This window comes from Scyliorhinus torazame, chromosome 4 (assembly GCF_047496885.1).
Source record: "Scyliorhinus torazame isolate Kashiwa2021f chromosome 4, sScyTor2.1, whole genome shotgun sequence".
In the NCBI taxonomy this organism is placed as follows: domain Eukaryota; kingdom Metazoa; phylum Chordata; class Chondrichthyes; order Carcharhiniformes; family Scyliorhinidae; genus Scyliorhinus; species Scyliorhinus torazame.
The window spans coordinates 53,197,436-53,217,852 of NC_092710.1; the positions used below are offsets into that span (position 1 = coordinate 53,197,436).

A 20,417-nucleotide genomic window follows, 5' to 3' on the forward strand; every position below is an offset into this window, starting at 1 on the left:
CATGTGTCTTCCACTTCCGGGAAGAACTCTCTCATGCGTTTCCTGGTCAAGTGTGCCCTGTGCACCACCTTCAGCTGTGTCAGGCTCAACCTTGTGCACGAGGAAGTGGAGTACACCCTGTGTGGTACCTCGCTCCAGAGTCCTCCCCCTATCTCGATGCCCAGTTCTTCCTCCCACCTTTCTCTCATTTCATTATGTGCGTCCTTACCTCTCCAGCAGTCGTCCTTATATGTCCGCGGAATTACTCTCTCCTAATTCATCCTATATTAAGAGCCTGTCCAACAACATGTGTCTGTGTAACTGAGGGAATGAATGTGGCCTATTTGCGGAGCATGTCCTGTCTTTGAAGATGTCGGTGCTCATTCCGTTACGAGAGCTGGAGCTCCTCCATTAGTTCCCCCAGGGTTTCTACTCTACCGTCTGCACCTTGACACCCCTCCCCCCCCCCGACCCCCACCCCCACCCCTCTCACCAGGTTTTACGTGTGGCATTCATTTTGGCTCGGATGAACCTACGGATTTTGAAGATAGGGGCTGAGATGGATATGTCTTTCTCAGTGTGGCTAACAGCACCGGGCTTGTCGAGTACTTGGCTGGGGGAAATGGGAGTGGGGCAGTGGCCAGTGCCCGCAGGAACATTCCAATGTTGGGGGTTTCTTCCATCTGTACCCATTCAGCCTCTGACTCCCCCAACCAACTTCGTACCCTTTCCATATTTGCTGCCCAGTGTTGGAATAGGAGGTTTGGGAGTGCTAAGCCCCCCCCCCCCCCCCCCCCACGTGGTGCCCTATCTGAAGGATGCTATTGTGGCTCCTTGTGTTCTTTCCTGCCCACACAACTTCTGAGATTAGTTTATCCACCTTAGTGAAGAAGGATTTGGGGATGAAGATCGTGAATGATCTAAATATGAAGAAGAACCTTGGCAAAACATTCATTTTTGTTGTCTGCACTCTCCCTTTGAGACGGGGAGTGAGTATCGCCTCCACAGATCCCTATTCACCTCTTCCACCAGATTAGACAGGTTCCACTTGTGGAGCTGCGTCTAGTTGTGGGCATTCTAGATCCCCATATATCTGAACTTTGTTCGGACCAGTTTGAATGGCAGCTTTCCAAAATCTGCTTTCCCCACTCCCCTAACATTTCTCACTTGCTCAGGTTGAGATTGTATCCACAGAACTCTCTAAACTATCTCAGGAGTTCCATGATCTTACCCATGCTGGCTACGGATTTCGAGACATAGAGAAGCAGTTCATCCGCATAGAGAGAGACTCTGTGCTCCCAGTCTAATCTCTGACTGCCTCTCCCCCTTCGCTGATCTGAACTCAATAGCCAGCGGCTCAATTGAACAGCAGCGGGGACAACGGGCATCCCTGCCTCGTGCCTCTGTGCAGCCGGAGATAGCATGAGAGTGTGGCGTTTGTCTGTATGTTCGCCATAGGGGTGCTGTGCAACACATTCACCCACAAGGTGAACACTGGCCCAAATCCAAACCGTTTCAGTACCTATGACGTACTTCCACTCCACCCGGTTGAAGGCTTTCTCTGCACCAGGGAGATGATCACTTCTGGCATCTCCACCTCGGGTGGAGACATGACCACACCCAGTAGGCGTCTGATGTTGACAAACCCGGTCTGATCTTCCGCGATCACTCCTGGCAAGCAACTCTGCAGTCGCCTCGCCAGAGCTTTCGCCAGGTCTTTGGCGTCAGTGTGCAGGAGTGAGATGGATCTTTAAGACTCACACTCTGTTCGGTCTTTGTCTTTCTTTGGAATCAGTGAGATTGAGGCATGTGGCAGCACGGGGGAAAGGGTCCCCCTCGACCGCGATTCAATGAACATCTCACGCAGATGCAGGGCCAATGCTGCCACTACTTTTTTGTAGAAGTCCATCGGGTACTCATCCATCCATGATTCCTTCCCTTCTTGTCCCTGATCTGTGCTATCTCCCGTGTGGCCACCTGTTACCTCAGCTGGTGTGCCAGTAGGTGGCTGGGGTTCTCCCAGTGTTTATAAAACGTCCCCCGTGTCTGGAAGAGTTGATTCACTGCATTCCCAGTGGAGGTCAGGTTGAATTCCATTTGTAATTGTTTCCCCTCTGCTTGCAGCGCTATGGTCAGTGCGTACAGTACCGCTGATCTATTTTGGGGATATAGCCGATCAGCCGCTGCTTGGCCGTCTTTTCCCCTTGTCCCTCTGGACTATTATTCCTCCCCTGATCACTTTCTTCAGTGCCTCCCAGAATGTGAGGAGAGAGACATCCCCATTCTGGTTGTCGATGTCTAATGTAATCCTTTCGCAAAAAGCCTTTTCGGAAAGGGGTGCTGTGTCCAGCTTCCATGAGGGAGAGGGGGGGGGGGGGGTGCGATGGGCCTGGCCTGTCTCCAACCTTATATCCACGTAGTGTGGTGCGTGGTCCGAGATTGCTGTTGCAGAGTATTCGGTCCCTACCATTCCTGGAAGCACCGACTTTCCTCTCACGAAGGAGTCTATCCGGGAGTAGGCTTTATGTAAGTGGGAGAAGAAGGAGGACTTCTTCTCCCTCGGGTGGGTGAACCTCAACAGGCCCACCTCCCTATCTGTCCCATGAAGATGGTCAATTCCGGATTTACCTGCTGATCTAGGGCTAGACCTATCACTCTTTGGATGCAGTACATAGTTAAAGTCTCCCCCTGGGGGCCGGGTTAGCTCAGTTGCGTGAGCAGTTGGTTCAGAATGCAGAGTGAAGCCAACAGTGCAGTTTCAATTCGCGTGCCAGTTAAGGTGATTCATGAAGGCCCTGCCTTCTCAACCTTCCCCCTCCCCTGTGTTGTGATCCTCAGGTTAAACCACCACCAGCCAGCTCTCCCCCCTCAAAAGGGAAAGCTACCTATGTACATCTGGACTATAGCAACTTTACTTTTACTTACAAAAGTCTCCCCCCTCCCGCCCCCCCCCCCCCCATGTTCTGTCGTGCGAGTAAAGATTGGGGATCTCTGCCATGGCCTTTTATGTTTAAATTTTTTTAAATATATATTTTCAATTAAAAGGCACATATAACGTGGCCAATCCACCTATCCTGCACATCTATTTATTGTGGGGGTGAGACCGACGTAGACACGCGGAGAATGTGTAAACTTGCCATGGTCTTTTGGGACGTACACATTTACTAATACCAGAAGAGCCCATTCCAGGACCTCACTTACCATTATATACCGTCCCCCTGGTTCAGTTGCCAGGTTCGTCACTGTGAAGGCTACCTTTTGTGGAATAGTATTGCCACCCCTCTCTTGAGTTGAAGCCTGATGTGCCTGTCCCACCCAACTTTTCCTCACCCTCATTTGGTCCTTCACTCTCAGGTGCGTCTTCTGGAGAAATACTAGTCAAACCTGAGGTGGGCGAAAATTGGGGATCGTTTCACTGGGCCAGTGAGTCCCCCCCCCCACCCCCCCCCCCCCCCAGCTGTCTGACCTCCACCTCCCACCAGACGGTCCCTCCCTCTCAGGAGATCCACCGCAGCCTGATGCCCCCCTTACTTTACTCCCATTGCCCAGCTTGTCCGCTATTGTGGTATCCCCCCCACCCCCACCCCTCCCGCCTCCCCGAAAATGAACTTCTTCAGTCCCGACCCATCTGAATTCAGCCTCCCCCACACCGCCCCCCCCCCCCCCTGCCCCCACCGATCTTGGTCGTTTGCCCTCCGCCTTTAGCGTCGCCCCGTCTGAGGTTAGCGGAGAAAGGTACCCTATTCGCCCCGCTGGCCACATGGCTATACCCCGCCGGTGTTTCTCGAGCTCCGTGCTTGAGTTCATAGTGACAGTACCTGTGTTGTTTTCCCATTCTCCCATCGCGGAGTGAAATGTGGCCGGGTTGCCCGCCCATTGGGGCCGAGAGTCACAGGAATAGAAACAACCCAGCTGATATGGATGAGTGAGGCAAAGACACAACCAGCCACGAAACCAGACTCAACGCAAAGCCAATCGTTAGAAAGAGAGAAAGTTGTCGAAAAGTCGAAGAGCAAATATTCCCAGATACAGTCTTTAACCGTTTTTAGAGGTCCATAATCTCATCCATTCTCGATTACTTCTTCCCAAGTCCGTTCCTTTGCACAATTTCATTTGCTTCTTCTGGCGTGTTAAAGAAATGGTCCCTGTCATTATCTGTGACCCAAAGTCTCGTCAGGTATTGCATGTCGAATCTCACCTTGTTCTTAAGCCGTGCAGCTTTGGCCCCATTGAACTCTGCCTGGCACTTGGCCAGGTCAGTCCTAGTGTCCGGAATAATCCAGATGGTGTTTCCTTCCTATTTACATGACCACGCGCTCCTCGTCCAACACAGGATCCCCTCCTTACCTTGGTACCTGTGCAGTTTGGCGCTGATTGTCCGCGGTAGTTTCCCCTATTTTGGTTTTTGGTGGAGCGACCTGTGGGCCCGATCTACTTCTGGGGGTTTGTTGAAGCCCTTCTGCCTGACCAGTATTCTGAACATCTTCGACACAAATTCGGTTTGGCTCCTACCTTCTGTAACCTCTGGTAGCTTGACGATCTGGAGGTTTTAACGGTGCGGTCTGTTCTCCTTTTACCTTCAGCGTCTTTTGGGTTGCAGTCAACCTTGTTATCTCAGCCTCCAGCAAGGTGATCCACTCATCCTGGTCGGTAACCGTTTTTTCCAGGTCAGGATCATTGCCCTTTGAGCCTCCAGCTGTTGCACCACCGTCTCCATCTTTCCCGATATGTGGGCCAGCACGGTGTCGATTGCCAACATGAGGTCCTCCTTTACTGCCTCCCTGTGCTTTTGGAGTTCACTCGATAAGAGGTCCATCACCTTCTCCGTCGATGACTGCGTCGGCGTTGGTGACTCTGCTGTGTCTGCCGTGTTAATGTTCATGTCACCACGTGGGTCCCCGGCTCCGAGTTTGGGGATTTTTCTCTCCTTGCTTTTTGTCCCCGTGAGGTTTGCCTGACGGTTCGCCGGCATCTCAAATAGGGTGGGTTATTGATGGGGGGTCAGTTGGTGTTGTTTTCTGCTAGTTTGGTTCCTCGGGTTAAAAAGGAACAAAAAGAAGTTTCCAGGTGAGAGCCACCTTTTGTTCGACCACTCAGATCATGGCTGCCGCCGGAAGGAAATGCATCTATGCCCATACCCGCTGCCCCACAGCCATTGCACGCTTCAATGAGCGGTAATTGACTGGAGATGGGACTTCCACTCCTTAGTCAGGAGGAATCTGTTGCCCAGCAGCACTCCAGTCCCTACAATATCAAAAGCTGCAGTGAACAGGACGAGGATTGCATGCAGTCCCAGGTACTAAGTCCCAGGTTTCCACCACTAAGTAGGTTTTGAGGGTCTTTGGGCGGGGAAGGGAGGTGACGCCTCGGGAGGGTGAACAGAGGGTGGATGTGGGTAGAGGGAGGACCTGCAGGAACCTTCTAGGGAGGTATCCAATGTTAAAAGGATACTATTGATGAAGGCCCCCGCTTCCAACCCCTTCTCTATCCCCAACATTTGGCCCGAGGACTGAGCCCAGTTTTTGGGGTTCCCACGTGTCACAGAACTCAATGTACCATACTGAAACGTGATTCTGGCTGGATATGGCTCTTAAGTTATGAATATTTGGCAACTTAAGGGCCCAATTGTAAAATTTCAGAGAGGTCGAGGTGGAAGCCATCTAGCAGGTAAGCAATCCGAGAAATTGGGTGCTCACCACCTGCCTACAAACCCACTGGAGCGGGATTTTTCCCACTGTGTTTGAAAGTACTGCTGGCTACCTTTAAGGATTGTGCCAGCATTGCCTGGACTGGACTTGCCCTGCCCGCGCTGCCTCAGTGGACAGCTCCCCTTGCCTGCTGACCGTTAATTCTTCTGCCCTGACAGTGTTCTGTTTGTACCTCTGCTTACTCTGTCCACAATGCCATGCCATCCTCTTCCAAACTTGATGTCTGGACTTCTAAATTCCCAGTAAAATCATAGCCATTATCTTCAGCCCCACCTCAAACTCTATTCCTCAGCCACTGATCATCAAATGCCCCTCCCGAGTGACTCTGGGTAAGGAGATAGGGATCCTGCGCTTTAGTCTTGCACTATCATCCCTTCTGTCATCTAATCGCTGCTTCATTTCCATTTTGTCTATCCCTTGGCCTCCCATACCCCATTTCCTTGTTACTTAAAAACGGTTAAGGCACTAATTTTTCCCAATTCTAACCAACGCTCTTTGAACTGAAATGTAGCTTTATTTACATCAATAGTACTTCTCATGCTATATAAGTGGGAATTATGTTCCTGAATGCCTCACAATGTGCATTATTATTGTCATTAATAACAAACTTAAAAACACTGTGGATTTAGCCTGATCGTTATGACTTTTCTCTGGTTCCTAGTCAATGCCAGGTTGGCCTCACAGATTCTTGTGCCGAGGATCTCTGCTCTGAGCACAAACCAGTCACTAACAGGTCTGTACCTGGAATCAAACTCCTTCACAGACAAATCTTACTCCACTCTCAACTGTCTCATACAGACCTGCAAGAGTCTAATGGAGATTGAGTAAGTGTTTGCATTAATTTTTAATTAACACAACGCATAAATAGATTTAGTTACATTTATGGTTAATATTTGTTTTTGATTGTTCTATTCCCTCTTATTTACACTGTTGTTCAATGCGTTTCTTGCCTCCTTTAATCTTTAATTTGTTTCAGACTGAGGTGGAATTCATTCAGTCCAACTGGAAGAAGACACTTGAAATCACTGCAGGAATTGAGACCTGGACTGAGAGTGGCAGTGTGAACATTTCAAATTACAAACCTTCCTGCTCTGATTCTCTGGACATGTTTCTCTGATTCCCTGTCCCTCCCTTTTAACCGTCCGGGCTCCAGGTTGAAATCCTATTGGCCGTTTCCCAGTTTCCAGCTGAAGCTGAGTGCGTGTCATCTCCCAGTGTGACGTCAGAGGCCCAGCAACAGGGTCACGGGACTCTGCCTCCCGGCCCCACAGGGCTGCTTCTGCAGGATATGCCGGGCTGAGTGTTCCCAATGGGACACTGGGGAAATATAAAGACAGGAAATACTTAGAGTGGTTCTTGGTTTGGAGTAAAGTACTCAGGGTTCCTGTCAGTATCAGAATCCAGTGACCCTACTGGGTAGTATGGGTGGCATGGTAGCACAGTGGTTAGCACTGTTGCTTCATAGCGTCAGGCTCCCATGTTCGATTCCCAGCTTGGGTCATGTAACGTTCTTTGATTATGTTGATGTTGAATCTTGATGTGGTAGAGTTAACAAAGAACATTAGACTTTGTTTTACAATGAAACGATTTATTACTCTGAGCACAAACCAGTCACTAACAGGTCTGTACCTGGAATCAAACTCCTTCACTATTCTAAAGGATTGCGAAGTGTCTCAGATGAATACATTTGGAAATAATGGTCTAACACGAGCTTGCACTAAGATACTGCAGAGCTACTCTAATATGCGACTGCTATCAACTCCTTACTAACACATTGTTCCCGAACACATGGGGCTGGATTCTCCACCGTCGGGATTCTCTATTTTTCCGACAGCCCGGGGGTTTCCCGACGGCGTGGGGCTGCCCCACAATGGGAAACCCCATTTACCATCCGGGAAAACAAATCCCTACCTCATGCTGCACCAGACATCTGGTGCGGTGGGACGGAAAAACACATGCCTGGTGCGTCCGGGCCACGTGCCTGCATACTCGCACCGCCTGCTGGTCGCATGCTAGAACTACAACAGTAAAACATGCAACTTGTAATACGCATAGAGACGATGATGATCTATTAATCTTATTCACAGATGTTAGTCTACATATCATCACAGGTCACTGTCTGTGTGGAGTCTGTATGTTCTCCCTGTGCCTCATTGGTTTCCTCCAGGTGCTCTGGTTTCATCTCACAAGTCCCGAAAGAGGGGCTTGTTAGGTGAATTGGACATTCTGAATTCTCCCTCAGTGTACCCGAACAGGCGACGGAATGTGGCGACCAGGGTATTTTCATACTAACCTCATTGCAGTGTTGATGTAAGCCTACTTGTGACATTAATAAACTTTATTATTATTAACCTGTGTGGGTTCAGGATAGGGATAGGATCTGTTCAGTTGCGAAAGATCCCACCATCCAGTAGCGACAAACACCTACTGCACGGCGAGACCGAGGCAACGTATCCTGGTGGGGACGCTCCAATGGATTGTGTAACCGGAAAATTAGGTCACAGACCAGTGAGTCTCATTTCAGTGGTAGAGAAACCATGAGAGAAAATTCTGAAGGAGAGAATCTATCTCCACTTGGAGAGGCAAGGTTTGGTCAAGATAGTCAGCATGGCTTTGTCAGAGGGATGTCATGCCTAACAAACTTGATTGTGCATTTTGAGGAGTTGAGCAGTTTTGTAGACGAGAGTAATGCAATTCATGTGGCTTATATGGATTTCAGCAAAGCCTTTGACAAGGTCCCAAATGGGAGACTTATAAATAAGGCAAATGCACATGGGATGTAGGGTAATTTGATAAGATGAATTCAAAATTGGCTTTGTTGTAGAAGACAGAGATGATGACAGACAGCTGCTTTAGTGACTGGAAGCCAGTGTCCAGTGGTGTTCCTTGTTATTTGTAATTTAGATAAACAACATAGATTTCTATGTGGGAGGTAGGATGGTGGGGGAACACAACGATTTCCCAGGTGGTTAACAGTGAGATTGAATGTCTTGGGTGACAGGAAGATATAGATGGGATTTTGAAATGGGCAGAAAAGTGGCAGATAAATTTAACCCTGAAATGTGTGACGTGATAGACTTTGGAAACATAAATTTGACAAGGAAGTATTAAATGAATGGCATGACACTGGGAAGTTCTAAGGAACAAAGGGACCTTGGCGTGTTTGTCCATAGAACACTGAAGGCAGAACAGAAGGTTAATGGGGTGGTGAAAAGGCATATGGAACACTTGCCTTCATCAATTGAGGCATAGATTAAAAAAGCAGGGGGGCACGTTGAAGTTGTATAGAACTTTGAGGCCACAGCTGGCGTGCTGTGTGCAGCTCTGGCCCTCTCATTATAGGACGCATATGATTGCACTAGACAGGGTGCAGACGAGATTCACCAGGATTTTCCCTAGAATGAAAGTGGATAGGCTTGGGTTGTTTTTGCTGGAGCAGGCAAGACTGAGGAGCAATCTGATTTGGGTGTACAACATTAAGAGGGGCATGGAACACTGACAGTTAAGGACTTCTACACTGACAACAGACTGACAATATTGGAGAAACTGCCAGAGAAGTTCCAGCTGACGGGAGGGATGAACTAAGATATATGCAGGTCAAAAACCAGTTAGGCAGGGAAATGAGGAAATACCTAGAATCACCACAACAATCACTGTTAGAGGACCTATTGGATGCAGACACCCAAGGGAAAGTGAACTGCGGCGACATATATGGGTGACTACTAAGGAGGGCCAAAACCCAACTGGACAAGATGAGAGAGAAGTGGGAGGAGGACTTGGAGTTTGAAATAAGGGGGGAACTCTGGAGCAAAGCACTGCACAGGGTCAAATCCACATCCACATGCAGCTAAAAGTGGTACATGGAGCACAATTATCTAGACCCTGAATGAGCAGGTTCTTCCCAGAGGACAAATGAACGGTACCAAGGAGGCCCGGTTAACCACGTGCACATGTTCTGGTTTTGCCCCAGATTTGTTGGGTTTTGAATAGCCTTATTTGAGTCAATGACCAAGGTGGTGAGGTTGAGGGTAGAGCCATGCCAAAAGTGGTAGTCTTCGAGGTATCACAACAGCCAGATCACTTCATGGGGAGGAGGGCCGACACACTTGCCTTTGCCCCCCCTAAGCGCCCGCTGGAGAATTCTGCTTGGCTGGCGGGCAGCAGCACCACCCAAAGCTGCAGACTCGCTGTCCAACGTATCCGAATTTCTCCAGAAGGAGAAAATTAAATTTATCATCCAGGGGTTGGAAGAGGGCTTTCAAAAAATCATGGGAGCCATTCACCCAGTTGTTCCAAGACCTGTTTGTAGCCAACACCCAATAAACCAAAGAAAACGAGAGGGTAGTCATGATGCAGCAAGGAGAAGTGGGGTGGGGTGGAAACAAAGAGGCATGGAACCCAACCATGTCCAACAATTAGCAAGACATACGGCATCCAAACAATGCAACTGGAATGTGTATAATCTTTATTATTGTCACAAGTAGGCATATGTTAACACTGTAATGAAGTTACAGTGAAAATCCCCTAGTCACCACTCTCCGGCACCTGTTTGGGTACACTGAGGGTGAATTCAGAATGTCGAATTCACCTAACAGCACGTCTTTCAGGACATGTGGGAGGAAACTGGAGTACACGGAGGAAGCTTACGCAGACACGGTGAGAACATGCAGACTCGGCACAGACAGTGACCCAAGCCGGGAATCGATCCTGGGACCCTGGCACTGTGAAGCAGCAGTGCTAACCACTGTGCTACCGTGCCGCCCATGGAGCACAAGAGCAAACGAGCGAAGAAGGTTCGCTTAATGGCCAGAAGAGGCGGTCAGGACGAAAGGGGGGGAGAGGGGGGCAGGGGACCCAGCCTGAATAAAAAGCCTACTCGAAAATCAAAATCAGAAAACTAACCATTGTAAATAACGTAAGGCACCCGATGTAAATAACAGAAGCAGAATGTGAAAATATTTCTCTTCATTTTTTCTTTTGGCTTTAAAAGTAAGTCCACGCTTACTCTTGCTACAAAAACCTCAATAAAATCATTTAAAAAAACATTATTAGGGGTATGGACAAGATGGATAGGGTGCAGCTAGTTGAAGGGTTACTCATGAGGAGACACACGTTTAAGGTGAGGGGCAGGAGGTTTAGAGGGGGATGTGAGGATAAACCTATACCCAGAGGGTGGTTAGGGTCTGTAATGCACAACCTGGAAGTTTGGTAGAGGCAGGTTGCCTCACATCCTTTAAAAAGTACCTGGATGAGCACTTGGCACATCATAACATTCAAGGCTGTGGGCCAAGTGATGGAAAATGGGATTAGAAAGGCAGGCCAGTTGTCTTTCACATGTTGGTTCAGACTTGATGGGCTGAAGGGCCTCTGATGCCCTCTGTGATTCTTTGATTCTGTGAATGCTTTTCTGTCTTCCTTCTACCAATACAATAGGTTTGAAACAACATATTTAATACATACTCTGTCCTATTGATGTTACTGTCATTAACACTCATGGATGAGTTTCTAAACAGCTGGAATGACACATCGGGACTGGAGCTTGTCAAGTAAAGAAGTTGACCTGAATTTTAAATTCACCCGCCTGCTCAAAGAGTTACAAGTTGTGGACGTTGAGTAACCCAATGTAACCTACACTGCAGTAAATGATCCATGAATGGACCCGCAGTCTGAACCACTGTGGGCCTAATGTATGGATCGTTGTCTAAACACAGAGCAGGATCATCAGCATCTAAACAGAGAGAAGGTAGTTTGATGTTCTGGGTCAGGTTTCTTATGATTTATCTCCGTTGTATTGATACTATTTTCCAGGTACTGATGGACCTGCTGTAATTATATTATTTCCTGCTTTATTTTACACTCCCTATCACATGCAGTTGTTTATTCTTTCCTCGTTCTGGGATAACAAAAATGTTTAGTTAATGACAAAATATTGTTGATGCTTGAAATGTGAAATAAAAACAGAAAACACTGGAAAATTTCAGAAAGTCTCGCAACATCTGTGGAGAGAAGAACAGCGTGAATGTTTTAAGTCTGTGGTTGATATTTTTTCCGATGTCGGCAAAGGCGGATGTCAGGTGGAAAAAGCACAATGGCAGCTTCTTCCGAGATTTGGGACAAAATGCAGTCACCGGTTTCGTCTGCGTATGGGTCTCTGATTTGCCCGTCCTGCCATCACATCAGTGACTCAGTTCAGGTGCCCTATCTAAATGCAGCCCAGCAAGCCGGGAAACAATTGTCATCCAAGTGCACCCCCTGGCATCAAGCTGGCACCACCCTGGCACAGCCCTCCCGTCCTGAGTGATGTGTTACTTATTTCACTTATTTTTAATTTGGAGTAACCAATTATTTTTTTTCAATTAAGGGACAATTTAGCGTGGCCAATCCACCTACGTTGCACATCTTTGAGTTATGGTGGTGAGACCCACGCAAACACGGGGAGAATGTGCAAACTCCACACTTGGCAGAGAGGGTGACAGCCGACAGAAGGTAATCCTTTGACTGCCTGTGGAGCCCAGGCACTCGGCATCATTAAGAGTCTGATTTCGCAGCGGCCCCAGACCCAAAGGGTGGGATTCTCCATTGGCTGATGCCGAAATCGTGAAATGTTCTTGGGCAGAGAATCGGTTCTGACACCAAAATCGCAGCAGGCGCCGATTTGGTGCCAAATCACAATTCTCCGTCGGGTTGACAGCGCCGTCAACGCGGTCAGAATGCAAGTACAGTAAACAACGTTTTCATGTCATTAGCGGGCCGGACCTAGTATTTTCCAGGGCCTCCCCGATGCTCCACCTCTGATGGGCCAGGCTCCCGACAACACGGTTCACTTGTGCATTAAAAATCGTGAAACCGCCTTTGTGGCTACTGAGGAAGGTGTATGGAAAGTATCCAACATTGCTCTAGTGTGCTGTCAGTTGTGCCACTGGCCGGTGGTTTCTGCCAGGGCCGGGGGAGTAGCGAACGTGGTCAGGAAGTGGGCTGTGGATTCCGGGTTGGACAGGTACAGAACACCATTGCGGCAACCGGCAAGGCAGTCGTGCAGGTGCGCACGCCACTGACTGCCGACTGTGAACGTAAGCCCACGGTCATGTGGGTGTCCCCGCAGGCCACTCCCGACGTGACCTCTGGTCAAGGCCAACCCTTCAGCTGTGTGGGCATGCTACATCAGAACCAGTGCCATTTTGTTGGCTGGGGTGGTGTGTGAGGAGAGTGGTATGTATATGCGGCTGCAGCTTGTCAGCCTCCTGGGTGTCAATCACGGACCTGGCGAATTGCTCACTGTTTTTCATTTGGAACCGATTTTGTTACATGTAGCTTCCTCCACAGTTGCTGAGTCGTTCCAAGTCGGCTCCAGTTTTCCTGTCGTGAAAGTCCACCAATTCTGGCCCGGCGTCAACATGTAGTCTCGGAAATGGAGAATCCCGCCAAAAATATTTACAGAGCTGGTGGACTTTGTGGCAAACCATTCCGTCACAAGACCATCAGTTATTGTCCAGCGCTACAGGTTTCATACAGCCGAAAGACTCCATGGAGAGCCTGTAATGGAGTTCCTAACCAGGCTCAGGAAGCTCACCGACAACTCTGAGTATGGGCATCCCTGCTGGAGATATTGTGGCACCCGCTGTTATGTGGGATAAACAACATTGCGACACAGAGAAAACCGGTTTCACAACCAATCCTGGATTGTAAGAGAGCCATACAACTGCTGATGTCCCTGGAAAATACTGAAAAAACGTACCCAGGGACTTTTGCTCGCAATCTGGAGAGTGCTGACTCTGCACTTGAAGGATATGCCCAAGGCAAGGCTGCCAGAATCATCAGTACATGTACCACCCAGACCAGGAGTCAAAGCTAGCTCAGGCCAGGAGGAAATCCACCAGCCCGAACAGGACGAACGAATGCAGTTGCACCGCCATGCACATTTGCCCATATCAAGATTAAACTCCGGGTCAGTAATCACCCCTTGGAGATGGAAGTGGACACGTGAGCCACTCTTCCCATTGTGGGGGGAATCAGACATTGAGATGCCTCCAAGCCAGCACCATGACCCTGCACCTGTAGGCCACCGGGGCCAGATTGACCACGGACACAGGGGAGCCTTTACGAATCATAGGAACTACCATCACACCGGTCACCCATGGGAAAACGATGGTCTGACTTCCCCCAAAAGTCATGCAAGGACCAGGGCCAAGTCTATTGGGTAGAGACTGGCTGCAAACAAATCGGACTGGATTGGTAGCAGATCTTCAGTATGCAAACCAGGGGCCTATATGAAATCATAGCGTCATTGATGTTTACAGCATGGAAAGAGGCCCTTCGGCCCAGCTTGTCCATGCCGCCCAGTTTCTATCATTAAGCTAGTCCCACGTGCCTGCATTTGGCCCATATCCCTCTATACCCACCCTGCCCATGTAACTGTCTAACTGCATTTTAAAAGACAAAATTGTACCCGCCTCTACCACTGCCTCTGGCAGCCCCTTCCAGATGCTCACCACCCTATGTGTGAAGAAATTTCCCCTCTGGTCTCTTTTGTATCTCTGTTCTCTCACCTTAAACAATGCCCTCTAGTTCTAGACTCCTTTACCTTTGGGAAAATATGTCGACTATACCTTATCTATGCTTCTCATTATGTTATAGGCCTCTATAAGGTCACCACTAAGCCTCCTACCCTCCAGGGAAGAATGTCCCTGCCTATCCAGCCCCTCCTTATAACTCAGGCCATCAAGTCACATCGGAAATTATCTCTAGGTTTTTCATGACGGCTTTGGCAGAGGTCAAAGGAGAAAGGGCAAATGTCTACGTGGACCCAGAGGCCCTGCCTAAATATTTCAGAGGATGACTGGTCCCCTATGCCTTGCTCACCCTTGTAGAGGCCGGACTTGGAGATCTGGAATGCCTTGGCACGATACGCCCAGTACAAATTGCGAAATAGGCCGCACCAGTGGCTCCAGTGCTAAAACCGGACAGTTTGTCCACCTTTGGGGAGACTATAAATTGATGTCAACAGAGTCTCCCACCTTAACCGTTACCCAATGCCACTTATCAAAGATCTCTGCGTAAACCTGGCTTGAGGGTGCATGTTTAGCAAGCTGGACAGGAACCATGCATACCTCCAGCTGGAGCTTGATGCGGCATCCAGAACTTCGTCACCTTCATCACACATAAGGGGTTGTATCAAACAGCTGGCTGCCATTTGGAGTCCGATTGTTTGCTCCAATTTTTGGCATGTAATCGAAAATATCGTTCTAGGGCTGTCTAGGGTGTCAGGGTACCTAGGTGACCGCAGGGATGCACAGACTAGTCTCCAGTCGGACTAGTGGTCTGAAATACATTTGTTTAAATGCGAGAAGTATAACAGGTAAGGTAGATGAACTTGGAGCTTGCATTAGTACTTGGAACAATGATGTTGTTGCTATTACACAGACTTGGTTGAGGGAAGGACTGGGTTGGCAGCGAAACATTCCAGGATTTAGATGCTTCAGGCAGGATACGAAAGTGTGCAAAAGGAGATGGGGGGATTTGCATTCCTGGGTATGAAGAATATGACAGCTGTACTGTGGCAAGACACCTTGAAGGGCGCATGTAACGAGGAAATATGGGGAGAGCTCAGGAATGGGAAGAGTGCAATTGCAATGTTGGAGGTTTACTACAGGCCTCACAACAGCCAGCGGGAGTTAGAGGAACTGATAAGTGGATGGCATGGTTGCACAGTGGTTAGCTCTGTGCTTCACAGCTTCAATGTCCCAGGTTCAATTCCCGGCTTGGGTCATTGTCAGTGCGGAGTCGGCACGTTCTCCACGTGCCTGTGTGGGTTTCCTCCGGGTGCTCCGGTTTCCTCCCACAGTCCAAAGGTGAAGTGACCATAATTCTGTATCACTCAAAAAATCAATGACTTGAGGCTAACAAGTTAGGCAAGCAATAAATGGCAGATTAGTCAACTCAGTTTGTGATTTAGTAATATATCTCAGTAGCAGTCAGACAACAGCACCATTTCACAGGCAGTGGGATATCTTTGATAATTCGCCCTCTCCAATGTCTTTCCTGGACAGGACCGACATCCCCCTGTCACTTCATTTCGCCAAACATCAGTCAAGACGTTATTTGTGAAATCCATCATCCACCTGCTCCTGTCGCTCATGATCTTACAGATACTGCTCAGCGGAAACACCAGAATATATTGACCTTGGACTGTTTCACCACTGAGATCACGGTTGCACAGTGGGTAGCACTGTTGCTTCACAGTGCCAGGGTTCCAGGTTCGATTCCCGCTTGGGTTAATGTCTATTCGGAGTCTGCACGTTCTCCCCGTGTCTGCGTGGGTTTCCCCCGGGTGCTCCGCTTTCCACCCAGAGTCCAAGATGTGCAGGTTAGGTGGATGCTAAATTGCCCTTAGTGTCCAAAAAGGTGGGGTGGGGTTACTGGGTTATGGGGATAGGGTGGATGTGTGGGCTTGGGTAGGGTGCTCTTTCCGAGGGCCGGTGCAGACTCAATGAGCCTTATGACCTCATTCTGCACTGTAAATTCGATGATGATGACCCCAGTTTGGCAGAATTACACCGTAATCTTAAGCCATTGAATCGATGGATGCCCTAAGGGCGACCTGAAACTCTTCCTATCTAAACGCCAAGAATTCAGCGCATGAAAGCATCTTTCTGTGGGGAGCCTGAGTAGTTGGCCCTCATCCTGGACAGCGCCCAATCTTAAATGAGCTCTACAGTGGTCACCCAGGAGTCAACGAGATGAAGATTCTCATCATGAGCTATTTCTGATGGCCCAGGCTTGATTTTGACATTGAACGATTGGTAAAATAGTGCCTGTCGTGTCAGGAGAATCACTGTCAGCCTCGTTAAATCGATGGTAATGAGCAGGAACGCATTGGGTATGGGTACATGCGGACTTCCGTGGACCATTTATTGGATCAATGCTTTCGATCTTGGCCAACTGTCATTTTAAACAGATGGACATACATTGGATGTCCTCCACAATATCGAGCACCAGTATGGGAAAACTCCGGCAATCGTTTTGCACTTGTGGGAGACCGGAGGTCCTCGTGTTCGACAACGGGACCCCTTTCATCAGTGCAGAATTCCAGGCATTCAGACGGCACCCTACCACCCATCCTCTAATGGCTTGGCAGAGTGGGCAGTCTAAATGTTTAAAAGCGGTATGAAGAAACAGACCACTGGCTCACTCGACACCAAACTGGCTCAGTTCCTTTTCAACTACAAGGCCACACCACATGTGACAATGGGGGTTGTGCGAGCAGAACTGCTAATGGACCGATGCCTTTGGAACAGACTCTGCATACTGTGTCCTAACCTAATTGGGAAAGTAGAGTGAAAACAGGTGGCACAAAGGAAAAATTATGGCACCCGACAACCCGATAGGACTTTCAGGACTGCAGATAATGTCCATATTCAGAATTTTGAGACAGGTCCCCTTGTATCCGGGAGTGGTAGCTGAGAAGGGTGGCCGTGTGATATACAAGTTCAAGACAAGTGAGAGGACTGTAAAAAGGCAACTGGACCATCTTCAGAATAGGAAACTCTCAACTGCAGAGACTACTACGGGCGGTGTGACGCCCTTAACATATCTGGAACCTACCAATGGACAAGGGATTAAGCCCATCTACACGCAAGCATCGTCCCCCAGGAGGATGAATACTCAGGTTCCGCCATTGAAACTGAGGTGACGGACTAGCAGCCAGAAATCAACGTTGGGGTAGAACCCCACCAGTGACCCTTTGACATTCAGAGAGGGAGCGTCAAGCACCCATCCACTACATGCCCCCAGATCCGGCTCCACTGACTATGGACTCAAGGCCATTTGGTGCAGGATGCTTTATGTCGTGGGAGCTAGGGGGAGGATCTGGACCTCGGGCAGGGGGAGGCATGTGATGACCCTCACGAGGATCATGATCTCGTTGTGGAGCTCATTGAGTATGGGTTCCCATGGTAACAGGCTGGGGCCCATTCATATTGAACACGTTGTCAAGCCTTCTAAACATTTTCGCAGAGCCGGACTGGGAGTTCCTGTTAGTCCAGTGCTGGGTCACCAGTTACGTATGCCATGGATGCGGATTTACTTTTGAGTTAAAATAAATTTGAATTTACCTTTAACTTTGTGTCGCCGGATTACCAGATATCCACTTGAACCGACAGAGAACGCATGGATCAACATATCATAGGTGTAAGCAGGTCAATGGAAAAGAGAATCAGGCCGAGGACAAAGATCACGGTCCACTACTTTGGGCAAAATCCCATACCAACCTATCCTCTAATCAACAGAATACTGAATGGATTAATTTGATTCCTAAAAAGTTGATTCTAAATGAATCGCTGAATACCCCACAATCAACTTCCTGGGTGTTACCATTGATCAGAAACTGAACTGGACTAGCCACATTAATACTGTGGCTACCAGGGTAGATCAAAGGCTAGGAATCATGTGGCGCATAACTCACATCCTGACCCTCAAAAGCCAATCCACCATCTACAAGAAACAAGTCAGGAGTGTAATGGAATACTCCCTGCTTGTCTGGGTAAGTGCAGCACCAAGAACTCTCAAGAAGCTTGGCACCATCCAGGACAAAGCAATCCACTTCATTGCTCCCCCTTGCACAAATATTCAAACCCTCCACCACCGATGAACAATGGCAGCCTTCTGCACCATCTGCAAGGTGCACTGCAGTAACTCACCAAGATTCCTTAGGCAGCAACTTCCAAACCCACGACTGTTGCCATCTAAAGGACAAGAGCAGCAAATACCTGGGAACCCCACCACCAGGAGGTTCCCTCCAGGTTACTCACCGTCCTGACTGAGACATTTATCATCACGCTCACTGGGCCAAAATCCTGGAACTCCCTCCCTACCAGCACTGTGCTGTAATTGCACCTCAAAGACTGCAGCGGCTCAAGAACGGTACTCACCAGCAACTTCTTAAGGTCAACTAGGGATGAACAATAAACGTAGGCCTAACCAGGGAAGCCCACATCCCGTAAATGAATAAAAAAAATTCCTTGCAGTTGGCGAATATGTAGCTTACATTGGCAGTAGTACAATTCCATTCAGAATGCTTATGGGAAGTAACCCAGTTAATATCAACGGTGCAAATGGTCCCGGGGGAAGAACAAACTACATTTAGTGCGAAAAGTGAGTTTACCTAAAACGTTTCAATACAAAATCTTTAACTCCGAAACCAAACTGGTTCCTTATCACTCTGCAAATATTTCCAACGCAGTCTGAAGTCAGGCAGTAAGAGTGATAGGGATTCCCGATCAACCATTTCATAGAAAGAGAGTTGGAACCTCCAGCATCTCTGACAAAATTGCAGACGACAACCTCCATGTAAAAGCTCAATTTGCCATAGCAACTGGGCCTCACTGAATGATCCGTATGATTTAATCTGATTGATTCCCTGGAGGAATGATTTGTGTATAAACGCAAGTCCCCTTTCATTGCCGAATCCATGTGCCAGCCATTCAGCTCCTAAAGTATATATCCATTCTCAAGGAAATGGGTCTACCAACAATTCTGCTGTTGAAAGAGTTTTATTATCCAATTCTTGCCGCGTTTGGAGTCCCAGGTAAACCACTGTAATCTCTTTATTGTTAATCCGTGGTAAGTGTGTACCCGTCATACTGCACGACGGATAAGGCAGCATGTTTCTCTAGTGCCAACATTATAGAGTTGGCAGTTACTGAAACAAATTCTTGAGCCATGTGTACACATTTTACTCGCTCCTTTATTCCGAAGTTTGATTGAGTTTTCAATGTTCTTTGAATATCCAACACAAGGGTTTTAACGGATTTTCTGATCGCCGTGTCATTCTGATCCGTGTGCGCGCTGCAGCTATTCGTAAAATTGTGAGCAGATTTCTCTGATAATGGCTCCAATGTTGTTCCTGTTGTCCCACTGTTTTCCAATTATGTTTGAACCGAGAAAGTAAGAATGGACTAAAATGTACCAATTTCCCCATATGTATTTAATCTGACACTGCAACATTGCTTCTGTCCTCTTTTCCTTCCAGTGAACCTGCTGACAATTATGATTCTCCGCCGAGGAAACTGCGGCCTTTCCAAGTGTATCACGGTTTACATGGCGGCCATGGCAACAGCAGATCTACTGGTCATGATCATCAATGTACTAATATATCACACTTTCAGCAATCGCTTTTCTTTTTCTTTCCTCACCCTCACTCCCGTTTGCAAGTTCATTCTCTACATGACTTTTATCACCTTCGACTTGTCTGTTTGGTTCACCGTCTCTTTCACATTTGACCGTTTTGTCGCTCTCTGCTGTCCGAGGTTTAACACGAGATATTGCACGCAGAGAACTGCGACAATAGTTATAACAGCGTTCTCTGTGTTTATCTTTTTTAAGGACATTATTGTTTTGTTTGCATATGAAACTCAGCAAATAATTAACAAGGTGCATCGGGGCTGCCGATCAAGTGTGGCCTTTTTTTCCTCACCGCTGGGCACAGTGTCCGTCTGGTTTCACAGCGCCTGGCTTGTTTGGATTCCTTTTATTCTAATGACTGTCTTTAATTTATTAACGGTTCGACGTATTTTAATGGCCAATCGAGCTCGCAGGAGACTACAGGGTCACAGAAGTGAAGATCACAGTGGTACAGAAATGGAGAGCAGGAGGAAATCCAGTATTTTACTTTTCTCTATATCAGGCATGTTTATACTGTTGTGGTTGACAATTGCCCTGAGCTTTGTAACTACC

The 20,417-nt window shown here is 48.2% G+C and overlaps 1 protein-coding gene across 1 annotated transcript in view; it reads left to right on the plus strand.

Moving 5' to 3' along the window:
- LOC140411350 (NACHT, LRR and PYD domains-containing protein 3-like) overlaps positions 1-20,417 on the plus strand; it is an 888,640-nt gene that overhangs the window by 281,609 nt on the left and 586,614 nt on the right. The gene's annotated exons all lie outside the window — the stretch shown is intronic.